The sequence below is a fragment of the Hyperolius riggenbachi genome, chromosome 8 (genome assembly GCF_040937935.1).
Source record: "Hyperolius riggenbachi isolate aHypRig1 chromosome 8, aHypRig1.pri, whole genome shotgun sequence".
Classification (NCBI taxonomy): domain Eukaryota; kingdom Metazoa; phylum Chordata; class Amphibia; order Anura; family Hyperoliidae; genus Hyperolius; species Hyperolius riggenbachi.
Window position 1 is genome coordinate 237,977,400 of NC_090653.1, and position 20,324 is coordinate 237,997,723.

Below are 20,324 nucleotides of genomic sequence, written 5' to 3' on the forward strand. Positions count from 1 at the left end.
AGGCATGTAGTCCTGTGAGGTTGACATTGGTTGTGTGGTGGGGTCAACAGAGTGGGTAGATGCAGGGGGTTGATAGCGCAGGATGACATCCATGATGTCTTTCACCATGTTTGGACGTAGGTGCGTCGGCACTACTTCCATTAGGGGGACAAAGGCATTCGCCAACTTCTGGCAGTCGGTTAGCTGTGACTGGCTATGCTGCCATCTGTCCATCAGCTGCTTAAAAGCAGACAACATACTCTGATCAAATTGCTGGCTGGAGGTTGGTTGCCGATTGTATCGCTTGCGGGTCGGTGGATCAGCACCCGCTTCAGATGTGCCTTCCTCAGCATGAGAAGGCTCCTGGGTCATGACGAGGTTGGGCACATTGTCAGCGGATGCTGACTCTGTTGTTGGCCGTGAACTGTCCTCTGTCCTGTCAACAAATTAGACATGCCGCTATTACATCGTTGTGGAAACATTATGCATTAACACAGCATTATCAACAACATACTTACTGTCGTCCCTCAAAACATGGGCGTAGGAAATCTAGAAGAGCAAAGTGCACATATTTTCCACGACACGCTGATCCGGCACCACTACGCTCCATTTCTTGACCTTTTTGTAGATCACGCTTGTAATTGTCCCGAAGGGAGCGCCAGCGTTCACGAATATCCAAAACTACAATACAAAATAAAACACCGCATGTAACTATCCAAAAACAAACATACTTCACCGGCAAACAGTTGCTTACAGAGACACTTTTAGGTAGACACACATCATAAACATTGACAGACATGGAACAATAAAATAGATCTTTTCCATTTTACTGGAATGAAACATACTACCAATTAAAATGCATACCATTCTTTATACCTTTTTGCCCTCTATTCAACAATATTGAATGCGCTACACTACGCCTTTCCCAATTTCATCGATCAGCAAAAAAGTCTTGCCACCAATGCAATATCAAACATTACTACATAGACAAGTAAAAGGCCTAGGGAGGTGGATTATGTGTCAATGGAAAGAGGATGAATACAGCGTCAAAATGGTATGCATCTGTACAAATTTAAAACTATGTTGGGAGTCCATTACCAATGAGGACAGATTGGTTATTAGTTTGTGGAAAACAGGGCACACAGAGTTGCTTACACTTTGGTGCAATATCAAGACAGCAAACAAAAAGTTGAGGGATGAACTCAATTACACAAATAAAACGGTGGTGATACACAATACTAATTCCATGTCATTGCAATCTTCCATTGGAAGGAAAATTACAAGCCTCCATGTACTATAACAACACTTGTAGCTTGATAATAAAGACCAATTAGCTGAACATTGTATGGTGTGTGCTGACCTTAATGCAGAATTTATATAGTCTAGCAACAAATTTACAAAGCCATTACCATTCTCTTTACCATCCCATTAAAAATTAACTGTCGGATCACGTTTCCATTCTATCAAAGCTGATCTACCATTACTAAACAATTGAACATAGAATGACATCTAACCATGATTACACATGCCTAATGTAATAGGATTGCACATATTATGGAAATGGAATCCGATAAATATTTGTATTGTGTACATTGGCCTTTAGGAGGCCATAACCACAGTCCATTTTACTGCAGAGAGACTTTGACCTTGATACCTGTATCATACCATATGATCATACACCGATTTAATGGTTAATAAGAAAGTGTCTTTGTAGTTACAACTAATATATACTTACATTTCCACATAATTGAAAGACCACCACACATGTGCTTGCCACACTCACACATGTTATCTGACTCCCTGGGGCCATGCAGAGTGTTCCATAGTCGACATTCATGCTGCTATGATACCTGCACTCATACTCTACCATGCTCCTTCAAACAGCTGTACCATGTGACAGCAGGCCAGGTAGTGACAGCTGTGCATGTGGTGGTGTTATGTGTTACAGGCACTGTAGCAATCGATCACAATGCAAGCCACATAAAGAGAGCACTAATAACAACACCATTACAAGTGACCATGCAGCACTCAGAAAGGGCCCAGGGTGGGTGAGATACACTTGTTAGAAGAGATGCCAGGAGTTAGGTACATGTCAAATGGCGTTCACAACACACACATGAATAATTAGCCGTTTCATATAAATATCAACATACCATTCCTCTGTGTTACATATATATATATATATATATATATATATATATATATATATATATATATAGTGTGTGTGTGTGTGTGTGTGTGTGTGTGTGTGTGTGTGTTTTTAAAAATTGCAACAAGTTTTTAACACACATATCTAATTCAATTAATACTAAACATTACATACATCACTGCTACTTACTTTTGTCTGGTTTATTTTCAACACTTTCCCAATCATCATAAAAGGTCGCTGTGATCTCCTCCCAGATGAGGGCACTTGCTGCAGTATCCTTGTATTTCGGGTGGCTTTGATCATACAGCTGTGGCTTGGCTTGAACCCGAGCCACAAGATCTTCCACATCAAATAAAAACCGTTTGCGGCTGCCTGTGGCCTTGCCCTTGCCCTTTCCACGCCCACGTCCTCCTGACTTGCCTCGACCCACCATATTGGAGTTGATAAGAGCAAATGGCATTAGAACAAAAGCTATACTTATAGAGGGCCAAATTAATGATGTCTGTCAGGTGCGACCTAATGAACACATACAAATTAGTTGCTGCTGGGTGCGTCCTTATTAACACATAATTGATCGTGGTGCGTCCTTATTAACGCATAATGATTGATGTGCGTCCTTATTAACGCATAATTAATGGTAGCAGCGTGGTGTGTCTTTATTAATGCATAATTTATTCCGGTTCTGACCTTCTTAAGCCATTCATGTGCGATTTTCAAAACGCTAATAATCAATCATTTGACATCGTTAGAAAAAATACAAAAAATAAATGTTTGCACGGAAAAACACATACATACATAACTTAGGACACAAACAATTGTCATTGTGAGTTCTAAAATTGCAAAATTAATATACTACAGCATGCGCTGTAATGAACGCTACAAAAACCACGTTCATTACATGCCATCCACACGGCGCATGCGGATTATATCCGCCAAACGGCGCATAGTCAGATAGAACGGTAACGGCGCATGCGTCAAAATGGTTTTTTTTTTTTTCCTCACCCTCTCGCACATTCCAAACATGACAATACTGAGCATGTGCAACACCTTCAACGCACTAGATTCCTTGTTGAACGCACAGCATGCAGCACTTTTTATAAACGCGACACGTTAGACTGTAGCGCAGCGCGTGCGATGTGAATGGCGCATAGAGTTTACATTACTATGCGTTGCTGTGCGTTCGAACCGTCTTCAACGTGCGACCTTAACGTCTTAGTGTGTAAGCAGCCTAAAGGACAACCGAGGTGACGTGATGAGATAGACATATGTACAGTGCTGAGCACACTAATAACTGATGTGGTTTTTTTTTTCTCTGCCTGAAAGAGTTAAACATCTGGTATAAAAGTGACCGTTTCAGACCGGGTGGGACTGGGTCAGACTTCATCACAACCCTCACTGATAAGTCACTACAGCCATAAAATACTTTTCTGTCAGTAAATGGCTTCTGGGAGCAGAAAAGAGATAAAAAGGGTCAATGGTTCATAGACTTGAGCTCTGGCATACTTCAATGAATGTGTCATTGAGCACAGACATTGAAACAGTAAAACTTTAAAAACTAGATTTTAATATATGGGATATCTAAAAAAGTAATTTTTAGGAGGAGGATATATACAGTTGTTTTTCTCATCAGTTTATTTTCACCTCGGATGTCCTTTAAGGTGCATATACACGCACTAAGGGCTTGCTCACACTGCAAGATCGTTTTAAGCGCTTGCGGATTGAAAAGCTCTTTCCAATGTAATACTATGGGTGCTTTTTATAAAATCACATCGCTCAAGTGAGAACACACACACACAGCATTACATTAGCAAGTGCTTTTAAAATCATAAGTGTTTAGAAAAAGCTCTTATAGTGTGAACCTGCCCTCAGCGTGTGTTGCCCTTGTTGTTCATTGTGGATCATTAATGAGCACTGTACTCACACGTGGCTCAGCTGTAGCCAATATGAATGTCATATGGGGTGGGGTAACAAATGGACAGCCCGCAAGCAAGGAGCATCTGGTGGGCGGGGTAAATAACGCTACAGTGCGCTTGTCCATCGCTCACTCCTTGGTGCAGTTAGAAGTAAGGCATACCGGATCGCTAAACACAATCAGGGGCACCTGTACAGCTCAGGCGAGTTTCCTCCTAATGTATATGAACTATATTCCTTGCACCGCAGTGTATTATGAATTTTGGCATGTTGCTCTACATTTTGTGTTCTTTTGCAGGAACTTTCTAAAGGAGATACATTTTTTATAAATAAAAGACGTGTGCAAAAACACGCACCACTGCTCACTGTATGCACTCACATGTGTCGTTCAGAGACTTTTATTGGCATGTAATGTGTGTAAGAATATACACTGCATGTGATAACTCATCACACAGCAATGTCTGCACAGGCGTGAGCTGTACTATGAAAGTCTATGTCCTGTCCTATGTCCTTGCATATTGCATACAATGTGCGTTGCACTAAAGCAGAAGCACTGCAAATAAGTATGAACAAGCCTTATGTGTAAAGTTGCGTTCTGCGCATCCTTACCACTGTTTCTGCAGTCTATAGAAATCTGCCATGTCTTTTTGCTGCCTGTACAGGTGATTCTCAATTTTTGCTATAGTTGTAATTTAGGAACATGCATAGTTGAGATTTTACATAATTTAAGAAATCCTCAATTAAAACAATGTAAACTATTGTTTGTAGCGCACACAAGCTTCTTTGATAGTAGTAAGTTATTATTGATTTATAAATGGCAACATATTCTGTGGCGCTGTACAAAGTAAAAAACAAACATGATGTACATAACAATCAGTAGTCAGTCGACAGTGGTCCCCTGTGCAAGGGGTCCCCATGGGAGTGGCCATGGTCAGAACAGATCATGGTGGATCCAAATACTGATACAATAAACATACCTGAACTTAGGTCACAATGGCGTCAATTCACCAGAGGTTACCAACCTATTTATCTCTTGGGAGGTAATTTACCTCCTGTGATATCTCCAAATAGCAATTCTCCAGAAGTATAGGGGAAAATATTGACAGAGAGAAATGCAAGAGATAAATGTGAGATAAGTATGAGATAAATAAGTGATAGTTAGTAGTTAGCTTTTCTCCAAATCACAATTCACCAGGGAAGAAAGGGGGCGTGGCCATTCGTTATTTTTTCATCTCTATATCCCCTGAATGAACCTGAAGATATAATGGTTTTTCACACAGCAGCTGCTGCTGTGGAAGATGGAGCCTGTTGAGCTTACTCTGTTAGACCTGGTGCACACAATAAACCGCTAGCAGATCCGCAAAATGCTAGCAGATTTTGAAACGCTTTTTTTCCTGTAGCTTTTCAGCTAGCATTTTGCGGTTTTGTAAAGCGTTTTTGGTGTAGTAGATTTCATGTATTGTTACAGTAAAGCTGTTACTGAACAGCTACTGTAACAAAAACCGCCTGGCAAACCGCTCTGTAGTGCCGTTTTTCAGAGCGGTTTGCGTTTTTCCTATACTTAACATTGAGGCAGAAACGCCTCCGCGTTTTGCAGCAGCCCGGGAGTATGCGCTTCTGCAAAACGCCTCCCGCTCTGGTGTGCACCAGCCCATTGAAATACATTACCCAAGCGTATCCGCAGCCGCAAGCGGATCGCAAAATGCAGCCGAACCGCTCTGGTGTGCACTAGGCCTTAGAGCTTGCTTCTATTATGAGGAGACAAAGGCGCAGGAGGAGGGTCTGTTTAATCGCCCCTCGTATTTTTCGTGAGAGAACAGTTCTTGATAATTTTACTGAGACAGAGGTGGTGAAGAAGTTCAGACTCACTCGTGATATGATTTATGATATGATCCGGCAGTAAAAGGCGGGAATACTCTGGTCAGGTAGTGGTAAAACTCTGCCTCCTACCCACAATGCTTTACTTTCAAGCTTACAGAGAAGAAAAGTATCCCATGTAAATCATTAATACCGATTACCTAACTCTCTGCTTTCTCACACTTTCCTCATGCATATCTCTCCATTATCCCCTGCTATCGAACACTTTTCTCTCTGTCCTCTCACACTGGTGAATTGACTCCAGAGTGTTAAAATACCTCATGAGATAAACTACCTACCTTTTTTCTCTTAGTAAATCCTCTCTGGTGAATTGACGCCATAGTGTAGGCTCTGTATTATTGAAACACCTATTTTATGCTTGTATATGACTGGTCCACTAGCAATTATCACTGTTCCTCAAAGGTTAGAAATACATAAAGAAGAGCTTAGAGGATTATCAGACCCTAACTGTGGTAGAGCAGCATTTTTATTTTATGCCTGGTCAGCAGCTTCTGCCTAATGAGTGCTACTGAGTGCTGATGTAGAAAGTGTGGGCAGCCAGGATCCAAGATGGCTGCCGGATATAAGGGTAGAGGTACATGAGTGCTCTCATGCACACACCGTAGCTGGTGAGATGGTCAGTGCAGCCCTCAGTGTGATAGGAGGGAAGAGGTATGCACAGTTTCAGTTAGGCTGGCTGAAAAATTCAGTTAAACGATCTGAGACTTTTTTTTTTTTTTTTTTTTACCTCAGAGAGGGGTGACACAGGAAAGGTCTCCACACACACCATACATTTTTTTTTAAATATCTGTTCAATTCAAGAATAGCAATCAATTTTTCTGACTGATTGTAACAATTCAAAAATCTGACCAATGTACCATACACCTATGTTCAATTTTCCCCAATCATGAGTAAAATAATTGAAAGCTCAGAAAAATTGATTGGAACTGTACATCAAGTAATTGACAATCCATCACACACCATACAATTTTTGATAAAGTTGGTCTGAAATTTCCAACATGTCCAATCTCCAAAAATCGGAAAAAAAGGGAAATTCAATCGGATTTATCGATCAAAAACAAAGAAACTCTCGATTTTATCTTTTAATTGTATGGTGTGCGTGGCCACCTTAGAGAGAGCGGGAATATAGATCTGTGTGGTGAGAGACTCATCTTAAAGTGTACCGAAACCCAGGAGTTCCTCTCTGCTCTAAAAGGTAAGCAACAGCATAGTATCCTTTACAGAAAAACATTTATTTGTTACGGCTTACAGACCTCCTCAGAGATGCTGATCTGTAGTTACTCCCTGGTTTAACCACTTGCCGACCGCACCCTCATACCGTGCGGCAGCAAAGTGGTAGCTGGAGGACCAGCGACGCACATCTGCGCGAGCGGCCGTTTCCTGTTAGATCACGCAGCGGGTCTCCGTGAATAGCCTGCGAGCCGCTGATCGCGGCTCGCAGACTAAATGTAGACGCAGGAGACGTTTGTCTCCTTTGTTTACATTGAACGGCGCTGCTGCTACAGCAGCGCCGTAAGGCAGATCGGCGATCCCCGGCCAATCAGCGGCCGGGGATCGCCGCCATGTGCCAGAGGACAGCCTGTCACAGGCTGCACAGGACAGATAGCGTCCTGTGCAGCCCCGATAACCAGGGTGAGAGGGAGGGGGGAATTTCGCCGCGGAGGGGGGCTTTGAGGTGCCCCCCCCCCCGCAACACCCAGGCAGGCAGGAGTGATCAGACCCCCCCCCCCCTGCACATCATCCCCATAGGGGGGGAAAAGGGGGTGATCTGATCGCTCTGCCTGCAACCTGATCTGTGCTGGGGGCTGCAGAGCCCACCCAGCTCAGATAATAAAAAAACACGCTGGTCCTTAAGGGGGGGTAAAGGCTGAGTCCTCAAGTGGTTAAAGGGGCACTACAGCGAAAAACTGTAAAATTTTAAATATGTGCAAACATATACAAATAAGAAGTACATTTTTTCCATAATAAAATGAGCCATAAATTACTTTTCTCCTATGTTGCTGTCACTTACAGTAGGTAGTACAAATCTGACAGAAGTGACAGGTTTTGGAATAGTCCATCTCTTTATAGGGGATTCTCTGGGATATATTTATTTTCAAAAGCACTTAGTGAATGGCAGCCGCTCTGTCCAACTGCCAAAAAACTGTAGCAGCAGGGAAGCTGGCCAGCATCATTGTTTAAATCCTTTTTTGGGATTATCTTTATAAAGAATAAAAGCCTTGCTGAGAATCCCCTATGAAGAGATGGACTAGCCCAAAGCCTGTCACTTCTATCAGATTTCTACTGCCTACTGTAAGTGACAACAACATAGGAGGAAAGTAATTATTTTTTGGCTCATTTTACTCTGGACAAAATGTACTTGTTATTTGTATATGTTTGCACATATTTAAAATTTTACAGTTTTTCGATGTAGTGCCCCTTTAAAGAACCTGAGATCAAGTAATAGTCTGTATTTATACTTACCTGGGCGGCCTGCTCCAGTCCCTCGCCGTCCTACTCGGCCCCTCCGTTATGCCGCTATCTGGCCCGGTAATGTATTTATGTAGTTTCATGTCTTTAGTCACTGAGAGATGAGCACTGAGGGTAGGGAAGGGTTACACATACACGTCATTAGCACCAGTCCCTCTGTGCCGCTGATACAAGGGAAGAATCACAGCACCAATTTGTACACTGATTGCTGTAAATAGAGACAGGATTATTGAGTCCTCGGGGACTTGGCACTTAAATGTAGGCAGCTTCAGCTTTCACCATATGCTGTAACTGATCAGCCAATTTATATTTTTTCCATAAAGTGTTATGGCAGTCGGGGCCTTTTTCCATTGCTAATCGCTAATGCACTGAGATGCCATCAGGATTTTCCCCCCAAATTTTAACCCGCGATTTTCATGCGATTTTTATATTTGATAGAGGCTGGATAGTGTACTGGTTAAGGGCTCTGCGTCTGACACAGGAGACCAGTGATTAACTCGTTTCTTCCTGTCTGTATGCATGTTAGATTATTGTGGTTCTGTACAATTAACAAGCTGACACATCATTGCATTCCAGCGGTTCTGGGGGTGTGGCTAGCTTACAGGGACAAAAAATGATCATTTTCATATTCAGCCGTGATGCATTGTGGGAGACCTCATATGCTCACTCCAACCTGAATTATCGCAAATACCTTCTCTTTTAAGGAGGCAGACTTTTGTTTTTCTTAACATTTTAGTAAGAGATTTTTGGTCCTTTGTAGCCCCTTCCACATGCCAAGGAGTTCTGGTTCACCATGAGCTTGCTGGGTAGTCTGTAACTCTTCCTGTTCAGTAAGCCAGCACCTATTCAGTAAGGAATCATTGGGCATGACTCCTTATCACTGTTACTGCCTATTGAGCGCACCTAGTGGCTGCAGCTCTGGCGCTTTGTGTCTTTTGATTTATTTCTCTAAATGAGTAAACTAAAAACAAAACCCAAATTATAGAAATTGCTGGAAAATTGCATAGCACCTCATTTGTTTTATAATTATTTATTTATTTTTGTTCCTATTAACTCAATTCAAACTCAGTTGCTGAAAAAATACAAAATGGAGGGCGTTTATGGAAAAAGCAATTCGCAAATAGGCAAAGAATGGAAAGGACACACCGTGATTTCTGTTCTGGAGGCAAAAATTGGAAACTAAACCACACCTGCGAGGAAACTGATTAGTTCAACTCCCAACCAACCTGAACTCTGCTGATCCACTTATCAACATCTCTTCTGTTTTTTCATATAATGCTCATCTCTGTCATTCACTGCCTATTGTACGCAGGGTTCACTTCAGTCTTCTAATCCTGTAAAACTCTCTAAAGTTTGCTACACACATCCAATTTTCATTGGCCAATTTTACCACTTTCATGTAGTATCACTGCTGCTTATCTATACAATCTGTTCATAGTATTCAAAATCTGTTGGCCTTACTACTACATGCAAGTGGTAAAATTGGCCAATTATTGGCCAATTAAAATTGAATGTGTGTATGCACACTAAAGCCTGGTACACACTTTCAATTATGATTGGCCAATCGCTGACCAATGTTACCATCTCCATATAGTATGAGGGTCAACAGATATGGAATACTATGAGCAGATTGGGTAGGTAAACTCTCATAATACATTATCGTAAGAGAAACAGAGGCGCCAGCAGGATAAAAGGTAATAAAAATTTTAAAATTTGCTGGGAGGCAGTGGTGGACTTACCTCCGGAAGGCAGACTCAAAATACTGTCTGAATTAAACAAATACATTTATTATTGGTACCCCAAAAGATGCAACGCGTTTCGCAGGCACAGCCCGCTTCATCAGGGAATAAGATAGGGGACAAACAGTAGCTCGTCAGTCTACTGTTTGTCCCCTATCTTATTGCCTGATGAAGCGTGCTGTGCCTGCGAAACGCGTTGCATCTTTTGGGGTACCAATAATAAATTTATTTGTTTAATTCAGACAGTATTTTGAGTCTGCCTTCCGGAGGTAAGTCCACCACTGCCTCCCAGCAAATTTTAAAAATTTTATTACCTTTTATCCTGTTGGCGCCTCTGTTTCTCTTACGATAATACTGTGTCCACCCCTGGTGGAGGGGTGACCTACCCCTACTTTCCTGATCTACATAGAGCGACATCTTAATCCTGAGTGAGGACAGGTCTAATCTCCTCACCTGCATCTACAGTGGTTGCCTAAGAGGTAACCCATGTTTGTGAGTATATTCATCTCACACTTACATTTATCCACGGTTTCCAATACATACTACACTATATTGGGCTCTCTGTGTCTCCTATTTATCTCATAATACATGGAGGTGATACAGTTGTTCAGTGATTGGCCAATCATAATTGAAAGTGTGTACTTGATCACGGAGTGTTGATAGCAGGGAACGAGCGCTCGTTCCCTGCAAATGTCGCTCCTCGTGAGAGTCCTGCTATATGGTGTGATGGAGGAACAAGAGAGCCACTCTGTGGCCACCATCCTGCTTTAGGCAGTCGCAGAGTGGTTAAAGGGGGCTCGAGGTGAAAGGGATATGGAGGCTGCCATATTTATTTCCTTTTAAGCAATACCAGTTGCTTGGCTGTCCTGTTGATCCTCTGCCTCTAATCATTTTAGCCATAGACCCTGAACAAGCATGCATATCCGCATACCTCCCAACGTTTTGAGAAAAGAAAGAGGGACACTTAAGCCACACCCTGTCACACCCCAAGTCACGCATATCATAAAGATTTCATAAGAAAAATATGTTGTTTTATCATTCAAACCACACTTTGTAGAGATGTACAGAGTCGCCAAAAGGATAAAATTCGCTAACGTTTAAAATGTTCGGGAGGCGGTGGTGGACCAACCAACCCAAAACAGACACGATGCTGTCAATTGAGGTAGTAACCATTTATTCACATACTCCTAGATGCAATCGGCAACGCATTTCGCAGGCATAGCCCTGCTTCCTCAGGCAATAAAACAACAGGAGTATCACACAGCTAGGGGTCCAATATACGCTTGGCACTACTGTCTCTGTCATTACTGTCAGATCTGACAAGATTAGCTGCTTGTTTGTTTCTGGTGTTATTCAGACACTACTGCATCCAAATAGATCAACAGGGCTGCCAGGCAACTGGTATTGTTTAACCCCTTGCCGACTGTTCCACGCCGAATGGCATGAATGCGGTGGCAGCCCCAGGACCACTCCACGCCAATTGGTGTGAAGTCCTGGGGCGGGGTTTTGCAGGATGCGCGCTCATCTCCACTTGAATGACAGAGCTCTGCTCTGCATCATCAGTCTCCTAGTGGTGATCGCCGCTAGGGACTGTTAGATGGTGAAACCACCATCTATTTACACCGTACATCGCTGAAGCTCAGGAAGTGATCGGCTCTCATACGCTGATGTCTATGAGAGCCGATCACTGTGATTGGCTGGTGGGGGTAGGGAGGGTGGGGAAATACAAAAATAAAGAAAAAATTGTATTATTTATTATAAAAAAACAAACAAATATTTATTTAAAAACAACAACACAGCAGTGATCAGAGCCCACCAACAGAAATCTCTGTTGGTGGGCAGAAAAGGGGGGGGATCACTTGTGTGCTGAGTTGTACGGTCCTGCAGCGAACCCTTAAAGCTGCAGTGGCCTATTTTGTAAAAAATAGCCCGGTCACTAGGGGGGGTTTAAGCCCGTGGTCCTTAAAGAGAAACCGTGACCAAGAATTGAACTTCATCCCAATCAGTAGCTGATACCCCCTTTCCCATGAGAAATCTATTCCTTTTCACAAACGGATCATCAGGGGGCTTTGTACGACCGATTTAGTGGCAAAACCCCTCCCACAAATGATGTCAGCGTCTCACAGCTCTGAGGTCCTAACTTCACACTCTGGGAGCCTTGTTGCGTTGAGGGAAATAACAGCTGTTTACAACTGCCAAAAAATCAAGCAGCATCTATTTCCACTGACATCACCTGCCAGCAGTAAAAATGTCACCATGTGATAAATGTCAGAATGTAAATCAGGGAGAGGAAAGATTTTATAATGGGTAAACACTGACTAAATCATTTATACATAATTATTGTAAAAAGAGAGCACTTTTTTTTATTACATTATTTTCATTTGAGTTCCTCTTTAAGTGGGTAAAAGGAAATAAACATGGCAGCCTCCATACCCCTTCACTTCAGTTGTCCATTAAAGAGGCTTTTAGCATGTTGATGGTTGCTGGTGCAGACAGATGATATGGATATTTCAGTATGAAGACTATAGTTTGCATGTCTTGCAATGCAGATATACAGCGTTCTGTACACCTTTGAGCAGTACTTATGTATTATCCTGTCTGGAAGTTTTGGCAGCTTTTTGTTTACGTTCTGTTTGCTCCCCCATGAACATCTGACCATTTTTGAAAAGCTGAAAGTCCCAACCTTCTGTTGCGCCGCGTCCCGAGTCGGTATGATGCTCAGTTCCCAAGTTATGGGGCTTTGAAGGAGGGGTGTCCAGTGGCATAGCAATAGGGGTTGCAGAGGTAGCGAACGCACCGGAGCCCTTGGGCCAGGGGGACCTCATGGGGCTCTTCCTCAACCAAAGTATTAGTTATTTATTGTTCCCGTGATGGTAATAATCACTTCTATAGATGCTTTGAATAGTAATAATCATTAACAAACTGTTCCTCATCCCTTACTTGCGCCTCTAATACTGTGGATGACCTTGGCAGGGTTTGTTGCGCAGTATCAAGTGTTACATATAGAGTGCTTGGGGGGGCTCCATGTAAAACTCGCACAGGGGCCCATAGCTCCATAGCTACACCACTGGGGGTGTCCCCTGAACTTGGCTGCAGAAAGTGCAATTAAAGAAGTACGGGGCGAACCCGGCATGATGAGAAGCAGCACCCCCGGTAGGTCTTCTTCCTTCGCAATCGCAGCAGAAATCTGTGTCTTCAAAACTTATGTCAAGTGCCCTGGGTCTCTCATTACAGATGAAGGAGCAGCACAGCTATGCACCCTCGTCTCCTCTCTGTCTTACTGGCATCATGGGCAGGAGACTCAATTCCACTGTGCTCCCTACAGCACAATGCAGGGGACCGGGGACCCCCCCCCCCAACCCTCCCCCCACTAACTTGGTAAATGGTGCCTCACATTGACTCGGGACCTAGTGCAAAGGAAAGCCGGGCCTTTCAGCTTTCCAGAAATGGTTAGATCTAGCTAGGGGATCAAATATAACTTTAACAAAAACCTGCCAAACTTTCCAGACGGGATAATACATAAGTACCCTTTGAGCTTATCCAGTGGTTTTGTGCAGTAGCACCTGCCGGCCCTCCTTGGCCATCCACAGCCTGGATACCCATCTGTTGTAGCTGAAATACTGCTGGAGTCTTGTGCAAGTGCAGAGCAGTCATCAGAGCCTGTCAGAGGAGACACAGGGGAGCCACAACAAAGCAAATCAGTCTCCTGGCAACCAGACTCAGCAAGGAAACTCCACAATGACTTCAGTGTTTCACCTGGGTCTCCCTACACCCACAGCCCCACCTGCAAGACTCCATCAATCAGCCTGGAAATAGCTGACCGAGGCTCAACAGGTTATCTCTGGTCTGCCTGTACCTACAATAGCCATCATCTGTCTGGCGTCTGAAACCTCTGCTCAGCTGCATGTCTCTTCTGAATGATCTTGCATGGCCAGATTCTATTGCATCACCTGTTTTGCTCCTACCCAAGCTCAGCATCATACATTTCCGATAAAGATCTGCTTGCTTTGAATTATTCTTTGTTCATCTGTTTTGACTCACTAACTGATGCTTCCATCTGATACAGAGGATTTTGAAGTTTTCCCCTTGTTGGTGATGCTACAGTATATGTTCTGGGAGTGATCACAGCAGGTGAAGGTTAATTATTACTGTGTCTTTATTACTAGAAGTGGTGGTAGTAGTAGTAGTAGTATCCCTTACATCAACCAAAACCACTGACAGGCGAAGTGATAGTGTTGATTATCTCATTATAATGGCACCTGTCGAGAATAAGGATTTAATTAAGCAGCAAGTATACAGACATATCTCCAAGGTGGTTTGAAATGAGTAAACATAAGGTGCTGAATTTGTGGTGGCTAGACGAAAAGTTACAAGGACCTCCTAGACGGCAGGTCTATTGGGTTGTTCCAAGTATGCAGTGGGTAGTACTTACCAAACATGATCTGAGGACTGATGAACCAATGACAGGGTCAAGGCTGACCAAGACTCACTGATGCCTTTGATGAGCAAAAACTAGTCCATCTGGTCCGAACCTGAAAATGAACCACAGCACTGCAAATTGCTCAGAAAACATACTGCTGGCCTTAAGAGAAGGGCGTGAGAGCACTCAGTGATTGCAGAACTTCACTAGGGCTGCAGTGCTCCCACTCTCTGGAACTCGCTTCCACCAGCCATCAGACTTCCCCCCCCCCCCCCCCCCGTATCAGTATCATAACACATTCTGCTGGACACCCTCTTAACAGATGTACCTACACCTATTGTCTCTACCCCCACCCTTTATGCTAGGTACACACAATGAGATTTATTAGCAGTTTTATTATTTCCAACATGTCTGACCTGATTTTTGATTGATTTTCCATTCACTTCTGGAAAATCGATCCGACAGTAAATCTGCCAGAAAATCTCATGGTGTGTCCCTAATGCTGGGCATACACTATTCGTTTTTCCCTTATCAATCGAGCCGCTGATGGCTCGATTGATAATATCCGACAGGTCCGATGACCCGCCGGATCAATTTTCCGCTCGATCCCCACATGGCGGACAACAGCGGGGAATCGAGCGGAAGATAAGGAAGCGCCCGCGGGGACGAGCGGGAATCGATCCGGACTGCCGCGGGGACGAGCGGGAATTGATCCTGACTACCGCGGGGACGAGCAGGGACGCTGTATGCCCAGCATGACATTAGATTGTAAGCCTCTGGCGGGAAACACCCCCCCCCCCCCCCCCTAGTGTTTCCAGGTTGATAATGCAATCTCACTGTCTGACACCCCTCTAGTGGACTAGAACAGACTCTATTTTGACCAAAGATAATGAACTACTGTTATCAAATACATTTGCATGGTCTTTTTTTGTTGTGAGTTCCTTGTTGCATGTCCTACCTTGTATTGACCATTTCTCTATTGTGCAGCACTGCGTAATATGTTGGCACTTTATGAATACAATAAATAATAATACATATGTAGCTGTGTAGCAGCAGTTTAGTCAGAGTGCCCATACTGATTCCTGTCCATTCCTTAAAGTGCCTCCAATTGGCACACGAGCATCAGAGCTAGACTATGGAAGAAGGTAGCTTGATCTGATGAATCCTGCTTTTTCTTAGCGCATGAGGATGGCTGGGGGCGTGCATGTTGTTTCCTCTTCCTGCATTTACTACATTGCAATGTAGGCTGTGTAGAAAATGCATCCAGGTGTGCCCCATTCACCTTTATTGAATAGGGCTGCTCGGCTCCATACTCCACCACACACACAGTGGCAGCGGTGCTGAGGCTGGTGCACCTATCGGCCCTCCACTGCCTGTGTGAATGAGACAGTGTTTGACATTGCAAATCAGGTGATTTGGATGCACAGCCTCACGGCCGCACCTGGCTCTGCCATAGACCGCAATGTAAGTTTATGGCTGCGGCGCCGGGTACTTAAAGTGGATCCGAGGTGAACTTTTACACATTGCATAATTGTGTTCCTTTCCTATTGTTTATAGGGCATTCATCAGGCCAAATACTTTTTTGTTTTTGTTTTTATACTCTAATTCCCTATAAACTAAAAAAGCCACGCCCACTGGTTTTCAGAGAGCCTTGGCAGTAGCAAGGGCTCATGAGAGCTCAGTCTGGGCAGGAGGAGGGGGAGGTGTTACTAGCCATTGATTTCAGAGGCAGAGGGGAGGAGGGAGGAGGAGAGGGGATTAGGCCGATGGCTCAAGATACAGATAAGCCTGCCTCTGTGTAATGTTTACAAACAACATGGCTGCTGTCATTGTATCACAGGAATAAATAATCATATTCTATTAAAACTGTTTGCAGCTAGATTTGCTGTGTAAACCATCTAAACTTTAGATAAGATATATATAGACAAGTTACTTGTTATAGTTAGTTTTTCATCTCAGATCGGCTTTAATGGGGTGTTGGTGTTAGCTTCACCTAGTTGAGGGACCGATATTGGTTCCAGAGTTCGGCGATCATTAACTTGGAGCTCTGGATATGAGTTCCAAAGTTTGGCTATCATTGGCTGACCTCTGGATATTGGTTCCAGAGTTCGGCGACCATCAACTAAATTCTGGATTAGTTCCCAAATTCGGCCATCAGTAGTTGAGCTCCAGATATCGGTTCCAGAGTTTAGCTATCATTGGCTGAGCTCTGGGAATTGGTTCCAGGTTTCAGCTATTATTGGCCGAGCTCCAGATATCAGCTAGGGGGGGGGGTTGTCAAAGTTAGGTGTAGGTAGGGTGGTTAATCTTAGGCATAGGCAGGGACGATTAGTGTTAGGCAGGGCTGGTACGTACATTTAAAAATAGTGTTAGTTAAAAAAAGGTAACAGACTTTTATGGTGGTAAAATAATGATAATAAATAATAAATCAGTAATTTTCACTAATATTTTATTATGGTCTAAAAAACCCCATTCACACTTGAGTCCTCCCTTAATCAATGCCTAACCCTAACTGAGCACCACCCCGCCAACTGATTCCTAACCCTGAGGGTCCTCTTACACTACATCAGTTGCTGTCAGTTATAGTTAAAACGAGAACTGATGTGCAGTCCAGACGAGGGTAATGTCCATGTTTCCCTATGGCTTAGTTCACGTTATATACATTTTAACTGAAAGCTTGTTCCCAATGCTTTTATAATGTATACTTAATGAGGTACCACCAAGGGGGTGGTTAGGGTTAGGCACTACCAGGGGGGTTTAGGGGTTAGGGATAGGTACAGAGAGGGTTCTTTAATGCTAAATAATGATAAGGCTTTAACGTTAAATAGCGATAAGCGACAAATGGAATAGCGGCAACACCGTGCGCCATTATTCACAGGCGCCATTTTCAGATGGATCCCAACACCTATCTCTTGTTATCTGGCTTGCAGTCATTGCCATGTATCCCCTTTCCTTATTTCAACTCTGCTTCAAACACAATAGGAGAATGATAGGTGAGTGAGTCGTGCGCCCCCTCCTACACTGCGCCCCAAGGCTGGAGCCTCTCTCGCCTCTGCCTCGGGCCAGCCCTGCTATCTCAGAAAAAAAAAACATATTTAAGTAGATAAATACTTGCTCTACTTACAAAACATACTGTATGTATTGCACTGTCCACATTATGATTTTAGTGATTTTACTATAGTAAAAAAAGAGAAAATACTTCTTAGGATTCTCCATTTTGTCTATCTTGAAGCCAATCCTGATGTCATTTCCTCCCTTACTCTCCTCTGCCTGATTGTGTATGCATTGCCTGCCCTCCTCCCAGTCTTCATGCACTCCCACCCAGCTCTGAAATAGAAAGTACATTGTCTCAGAGAGGAACAGAGGTGTGGGAGGGGAAAACAGGAGGGAAAGGGGCTTCAGCCAATCAGGCTGCATTAGTTAAGTCTGAGGGGAAAGTAAAGAAGTAAAAAAAAGACAACCCAGCATGCCCTGCAACTTCCTTTGTGCGGCAATGTACCAAATAAGAATCAAACTGGGGAATGATTTATGAACAAGAAAAGTAATAGTGATTTTTAGCTTTTGGATTGCCTGGTTAGCATCCTTATTACTTGTTTACCAGAAACAAATAAAGAATTTATTTTTTATTTTATGCCTGACAGTTACACTTTTAAGATGTAATGGGGCCCTACACAAGGTAGTAGATTTGGGGCCCCTTTGTGGTCCTTCTGCTAAGCTGAAGTGGAGAGAGGTCTGAGTAGGTGGCAGGTTGGCCCCTTGACACCCACTAGGCCCCAATCACCAGCCTAGGTTGCCTTGTTGATGATCCTGCTCTGCATAGGACAGAGGTCCTGTGGGGGACTAGTCCATGCCTCAAAGGGTTAGAGATGCTCTGGTAGTATAAAAAAAGCATATACATTAAAAACAGGGTTGGTTTTTTTATGGTATTTGTTATGCATAACTTTTTAGTAGGAGGGTTTTTCGGTCTCTTTTAGTCCCCTATATTTTCCTTGTGGATTTGGGCCACCCCGAGCTGCTTGGCTACTGCGTCATAAATGTACACTCTCCTATCTACCAGTTTCTGAGAGAAAGACAGTGGAACGGCTGTGTTTTATGTGCAGATGTGTGTATCCTAGTCCAGGGCCAATTTAGAGGGAAGCCAATTAATTTATCTGTATGTTTTTGGGATGTGCCTGGGAGGAAACCAGAATGCCTGAAGGAAACCCACACAGACACAGGGAGAACATACAAACTCTGTGCAGATAGTGCCCTGGCTGGGATTCGAACCGGGGACCCAGCGCTGCAAGGCGAGAGAGCTAACCACTATGCCACCGTGCTGCCCAATTAATGTTGATTCTTGTTATATACAGAGTAAAACCAGATAGATTGAATATATATATATATATCAGGGGATGAGCAGCACAAACCAAATTTTATGCAATACTATGCAAAGTATGCACGCAGCACTGGAGATCCCCAGTCTCCATAAGAAATATATAAATACAGAGGGGCTGCAGCACACAACAGGAAAACAGTGACAGGGGCTCTTGGTTACGCTTTAACGCGTTTAAGCTCACCAACTGCGCTAAAGTGTCCCCGATCTGGCGAGTCCTACTCTAACCAGGCAAAAATGCTAGTTTTTATAGGCGTTCTAGTGGGAACCATGCCAAAAGCCCAAGGGTCAACTAAATGGAAGAAATTAAATTAAAAATACCTCACCTTCTACTAGCTACTAACTGAACTATGAGCTCTGTGGGATGCGAAAGTTTGGGCAACGTTGTTAATCGTCATGATTTTCCTGTATAAATCGTTGGTTGTAACGATAAAATGTCAGTTAAATATATCATATAGGAGACACACACAGTGATATTTGAAAAGTGAAATGAAGTTTATTGGATTTACAGAAAGTGTGCAATAATTCTTTAACTACTTGCCGACTGCTCCACGCCGATTGGCGTTAATGGCCGTCTATGGGGCTAGCAGGAGATCGCACGCATCTCCTGCTCGGGGGGGCGGAGCTCCGCCCCGCCTTCAGTCTCAGAGCGGTGATCGCCGCTCAGGACACTTAGACGGCGAAACCGCCATATAATAGGGTAGTACAGCGCTGCGATCAGCAGAAGCCTATGATAGTTGATCGCCATGATTGGCCGGCTACGGGGAGGAAGGGAGGGAGGGAGGGGTGAAAAATGGGCGTGGCCATGACATTGTATGGGCGGAGCTAACGTAATGATGTAACAGCGAGGCATAAGAAAGCAGTGTTTACGCCATGATGTGGTGAAACGACACTTTGCATCATGGGTGTGCAGAAACTGTGTGATGCTAATAGTATACCGTAACCACAAAGCAGCAAACATAGCTATCTATGACCATTAAATAATAAATGCAGTAACAGTTACCCCGGACACCAGAAAATAAACGCAATGGGCAACATGTCAGCACAAAATAAACGCAATGCGGGCAACATGTCAGTACAAAATAAACGCAATGCGGGCAAACATGTCAGTACAAAATAAACGCAATGCGGGCAAACATGTCAGTATAAAATAAACGCAATGCGGGCAACATGTCAGTACAAAATAAACGCAATGCGGTCAAACATGTCAGTACAAAATAAACGCAATGCGGGCAAACATGTCAGTACAAAATAAACGCAATGCGGGCAAACATGTCAGTACAAAATAAACGCAATGTGGGCAACATGTCAGTACAAAATAAACGCAATGCGGGCAACATGTCAGTACAAAATAAACGCAATGCGGGCAAACATTTCACCAGAAAATTAACGCAATGCGAGCAAACA

At 43.5% G+C, this 20,324-nt stretch overlaps 1 protein-coding gene across 6 annotated transcripts in view; it reads left to right on the top strand.

Annotated features, from left to right (window-relative positions):
- The first annotated feature begins 6,652 nt into the window (after positions 1–6,652).
- PIP5KL1 (phosphatidylinositol-4-phosphate 5-kinase like 1) overlaps positions 6,653–20,324 on the top strand; it is a 129,542-nt gene continuing 115,870 nt past the window's right edge. Inside the window, exon 1 of one of the 6 annotated variants that reach the window (XM_068249784.1) lies at positions 6,653–7,112. The gene's annotated coding sequence lies outside the window, so the exon portion shown is untranslated. Of the gene's footprint in view, positions 7,113–13,809; positions 14,263–17,104; positions 17,166–20,324 lie in introns of those variants that run through there. The other 5 variants (XM_068249785.1, XM_068249783.1, XM_068249787.1 and 2 more) reach the window with 5 other exon arrangements.